The sequence below is a fragment of the Dreissena polymorpha genome, chromosome 2 (genome assembly GCF_020536995.1).
Source record: "Dreissena polymorpha isolate Duluth1 chromosome 2, UMN_Dpol_1.0, whole genome shotgun sequence".
Taxonomy (NCBI): domain Eukaryota; kingdom Metazoa; phylum Mollusca; class Bivalvia; order Myida; family Dreissenidae; genus Dreissena; species Dreissena polymorpha.
The window spans coordinates 73,358,206-73,364,205 of NC_068356.1; positions in this window are offsets into that span (position 1 = coordinate 73,358,206).

Consider the following 6,000-nt stretch of genomic DNA (forward strand, 5'->3'; position numbering starts at 1 on the left):
GTGATGTTTTATTTCGCTTCGCTGGTTATCTATTTTCGGCGGTGATGATAGACAGTGTTAATTTCAATTCTTTTGATTTCTATCTTATATAAGTTATTTGAGAATATTTGACATAAATAAGTTCATATATTGACACATTGAGTACATGTGTATTAAATACTTTGACACTAATTCTGACAAATTTATTAGAAATAAAGGCAACAAGAATTAGACAGCAAGTTTAGCATACAATATTTTGACTTTATGTCCCAAATACACAAGATCACATACTTACTTCACGTGTTCAAATGAGCACTAAGCAAAATTAAAATCTAAGACACTATAAACATGTGGAACGTTGTCGAACCAATAACGGAACGAATATAAGGTTTTTGTATGAGGCTGTGAACCATTACACAGAATAATATAAACACAAGAGCGATTTCATGGCCTTTAATTGCTCATCTGAGTTCAAGGCGCGCACATCGTCAAGCACTTGACCTTTCAAACTAGTTTTTGACCGCACTTGACCCTGTTTGAAACACGCCCTAGCATTATTGTTGTCAATATAATCCTTCTGTACATGTTGTATTACGAGTGGTCAATAGGTTTTCTCCCAAATTAACCTGGTGGTTTAGTTTTCGGAAACAGAACCTTCTAGAGTGATTAAGAGCTCAAGATGATGACATTAAAGGCCCGTAAAAGGTGACAAATCCAATTATTATGCATATAAACTGGTCTATTTTTTACCGGTTTTCAGTAACTATTGCATACATAATGATAATAACACAGCTTACGTTGTCAAGAATTATGGAAAAGTTTCATAATTTGCAGAAATGTTTACAACTTTGCAATTTTCGTAGACTTTCGCTACCTCCGATGTTCCTCGGCTTCTTTCGTAAAGTACGCATATATTGATGACGCAGTACAAACAACACATTATCCTCGTAAACAAAGAAAGAGAACATGAATTCGGTAAAATATTTTTGTGTTGTATAATATTTTGTTTTACATGAAATTGCATCATGCATACTTGTTTTAATATATGTTTCATTTTTGACGCCATTTTTTTGTTTGGAATGCCTGGCCTCTTCAACCTTGACCTGGTCACGTGATACACAATGTCTTGTGCAGACCAATCAAAATTTGTTATCGGAAAATCGGTTCGGAATCGATCGGCATGAATGAGTAAACAGCGATGTAAATAAACTAATTGTTTGAAAAACACAATTGACTTGTAGGACACTGTATTTTTAGAACGAAACAAGTTGTATTTCTCATTTTTATGGTAATGTCCAATAGCATATATATATATATATATATATATATATATATATATATATATATATATATATATATATATATATATATATATATGTATATTGTAACAACCCAGTGCATAGTACATTGTTTAAGTGTTAATCAAAATTTACATTGAAACTAGTTACCTGAATTTCCTTGTCAACAGCATAATTGTTTTCATTGTTCATTCATTCATGTTGCTTTTCCTAGCCTGGTCATATAATTAATAGTGCTGACCAATTTTACAGACCAGCCACTAATATCACATGTTTAGGCTAGAATTAGTTTTCCTTCATACTTACGATTTTTACTCCATTGCTATTGTCAAAATGTTCCTACTTCCGGTTTGAAGATAGACATTTGTCTCTTAAAGTTAATGTCATTATTTAAGAATTCATATAAAATAAGTAGCAGCTATCACATTTTAGTCCTATTGTGCACATTTCTGCCATTTTTTGACAGTTAGAATTGTTTAAATCCATTGCTTTTTGATTTTAAACTCTCACACTTGTTTCTTAGAAATTTTCGGCAGCCGTCTTGATTTTTACCGTGCCCGTTGCTAAGCAACTTCTGTCAAACCGACTTTTAAAGTCCTTGAAATCATTTTGTGTTTAATTAATTGTAAAGTGCTGAAATGAATCAAATTCATGGCAGAAAACGTTCCTTTGAGGTATTATTATGTTGTTATATGTTTTTGCATATTTTAAAGTTGTTATTACATTACAAATAGTCCATAGTTAGGAACATTCTATTTGAGCACCTGTTAAGAAGGCACATAGAATACTGTGTCAGGCACAATTTTTGTTGTTGCAGACACACTGTCTAGAGTGTTTTTTTTTCAAGATTTGTCTTGGTGACCAAGTTTAGAAACAGGTGACTTGTTTTTAAACTTTGCCATCATATTATCAAGATACGCATGCTGACCAAGCGTCATCAATTTGAAGTTGCACAATCGTGATGTTTGTAAATTGGTTACACGCTTTTGTCTTCGAAATGACCTAGTTAACGATGCTTTTTAAAATACGTGAGATTCGTAGTTGGCTTGAATATCGAAAATATACATTCTGACCTAGTTTCATCAAGTTTATAATCATTTCAAAGCATGCTTGCTAATTACTTATTTAGTACACGCAGCATTCATATGACATTGCCCGTAGATTTATTTGATCGGTATGATTAAGGGAATACATACGGCGTGAGTTTTACCGGGAGATAGAGAATAATTTACTAAAATTTCGTTTGAAGTATACTTTCAACCTTGTTTAAATTATTGGCTTTCCATTTGAACATGACAAACGCGACAATAATTTAGCTTGCGTATGATTCTATGCAGATCATGCAGTTAGGTATGACAAGCAGGCTAATCAATGATTCAAATGTGCTGTCGCAATACGGCATATAGGTTTCAGGTTTATGTCGGTTAACCGGTACAATCATACATTCTCCGCTCAGAGATCATTTGTCGCCTAGTGACCGGTTAACCGGTACAATCATACATTCTCCGCTCAGAGATCATTTGTCGCCTAGTGACAAGCACAGCCATCAATAGTGATTTTTCGGCGTAAGCTGAATAAGCCAGCTTTTCACCCTGACTTGACCTTTGTAAGTGTCCAATAATACTCAAATAAAATTTCCCGCAGCTAGGTACGAATGAATACACTTCATTTATTCCATTGGCTGATTTGAGTATAACACCAGAACATTGGAAACATATCCGCGTCTTTGTAACACTGTTTTACTGCATGAAACAATTTTATCTCTAATGAAAAGGCCCAATAGATAGAACAGTTTTACAATCAATTTTCGACATAAATACAGTTTGTGCGTTCACCTTTTATTTTCAGAGAATTACCAGCGCAAAAGCGTTTAACTAAAGGCTATGTTGTCATATTTAGTACTTACTTGCATTGCATTTCAACCCGCGAGGTTTCGGGTCAATACGCGGTCATTTTGTGAAAGTCAGAGTTTATATACAGTTCATCACCGGAGTTCGCAAAAGGGGTTGCGATCATTGTGTCTTACTGACAATAACGTAGTGACTGTAATGCATTGCATTCCAATCCGCAAGGTATCAAGGTCAGTTTGCGGTCAGTTGCAGAAATCTTTTTATAAACGCCGTCTCGTAAACTTTGTGCACTTGAAGTCTGTTTTGATCAGAAAGATACTAAATAAAGATATTCGGCGATATTATTGTGGTATGTCAATCATCGATTTTTAATATGGTTTCAAAATTTGCATGATAAGGACCAATTTTGATAAAATTAATTAGAAATATTTATCCATTTAGACCAGTTTATTAAGCATGACCACAATAATTCGCTATACTATAATTATGCAATTAAATAAGATTCGAGTATTGCCGGCTGACCTATATGCACTCGTTTATTTTCATGTTTCTTGTGTTTTTCTATTCTGTAAATATAGATATCTGAGTAATAATATCACATAAAGCAAAATAAGCCACGAAATCTGGCGCAACAACCCGTAATTGATTTGCTTATGATGTAGCTAACAACTGCGCAGAAAAAAGGCATCCGCTACTTTTTATCTCATAGAGATAACTTTTAATCGTTCATAAACATCGACCAAAATCAACGCCGTATATCTTTTTTAAAGATATTTCTTGTTTATATTTATGTTTTAGCAATGATTTTTCTCCTTCTTTCTGCTTCCTCTTCCATAGCCACTGCCGCTGATTTTCCTCCTTGGTTTGTTTAAGGCTTATTAATAAAACAAAATAAATACGAAATACAAAACTTAAAATGCATTCATGTTTAGAAGAAAAAGGAAAATTGTAAGATCTAACTTGTTATTTTTTTGTAATTAAAGCGTCGGATTGTCTATTTTGTTTTTTGGTTTGCAAAGTGTCTTGATCGTACTTGTTTGATATATACACACTATTTACGAGTCAAATGTTGCAAAGTCGGTCTTCATATACTTATATTCATCAGGCCTGAACACATTATGAAACAGTAGTTGGAGCATACAGCACATTAGAAACGACATGACAAGTTTGCATAGCTAATTGAGGACGCAACAACCGTAATTGAGTCGTGTTCTGAGAAAACTGGGCATAATGCATGTGCGTAAAGTGTCGTCCCAGATTAGCCTTTGCAATCCGCACAGGCTTATCAGGGACGACACTTTTCGCTTTTATGACATTTTTTATTTAAATGAAGTATTTTATTAGCAAAAATCCAAATTAGGCGGAAAGTGTCGTCCGTGATTAGCCTGTGCACACTGCACAGGCTAATCTGGGACGACACTTAACGCACATGCAGTATGCCCAGTTTTCTCAGAACAAAACTCAATTTATGTCATAGTTCAAGATACATGTTAAAGAAGAACAAGTAAAACACTAAGCATACATACAACGTGGGGCAATACTGTAGTCATTATCCCGTATATATCATGTTCAATATTTATATGATGATAATAACTTTATATGTTTTATTAATAACTTAACTAGGTTGAGGGGGTTTATTATTGACGTATTACATGTACACCAAGTATTTTATTGTTTACAATTTAGCAGTTAAGCATTTTAGCAGTTAAGCAATAACGGCGTACATTTTAAATTAATACTATTCTTAGTATTAGCACAGACTAATTCCGCTTAAAGCATTTAACTATACAAGTATAATATTTCAAAAACTTGGCATATCGAAAACTACCGTTATATAAACGTTAACTAAACAAATACAAGTGTTTATACGGCTCGAAACTTTGAATGACGTTGAATGCATTTAAAGTCACGATGAAATGAATTATTTACAACACTTGACCGATGAATATTTTAAGTCAAGCATAGTAAAAAACATTCATCATTTACAGTCCGAGTTCGCAAAACCTTGAAAAAAAATGTGCAGACACTAATGTAAATCTTATTGACCAAAACCAAAACATCGCTTTGAAATCAATCGAATGTAACATATTTGGCGTGAATAATGTGTACACTCACAGACATTTACAATTACATAATTATGTTCCTTTCTTGAAATGTTATTTCAATTTCGAACAACTAGAACATATTTCTGTAGCATTAAGTGTATGTTATATACAGTACTTCATTTATATAAAATAGAATCACGCGAGTCATTTATACATAGATCTACATATCTTTGTAACAAAGTTGTCACCTAAGTGAGGTTTATTATAAAATTAATCAATAACATTCAAACAGACCACATAAAACATATGCTCTTTTGTGAAGGTAACGATATAAATACTAATGTATGCGCAGGTTACCGCGTATCGAGCGGTTAAGGAAACGAGTAATATAATATATGAATTAATGCAAACAATGCAACAATAGACGATTTACCTTCAAAGAATTATTTAATTCCCGTTAATTGCATGTCAACATTGCTTATTAACAGCGTGTTTACATGTAACTACGCAAAGCCAATAGTTCCATATACACCCGCAATAGCATCTACTACGCACATGGTAACCTCGTATCGAGACGTTCACAGAAAAGGGAGAGTATTCAAATGCAATAGGCATCAGACCAAAAACAACTCAAAAATGGATTCACTATACTTTTTTAAATTTAAATTCAAACAGTAATTAAACTTGTTTATTACTTATATTAACAATATAACAAGTTTCTCTTTTATCGGCCATTCTTCATTTGAGTAATATGGGTAGATAAATGTGCTCAAATATTGCATAAACACATACATTCGCAAATTGTTGAAAGAAGTTTCGGAATAAATG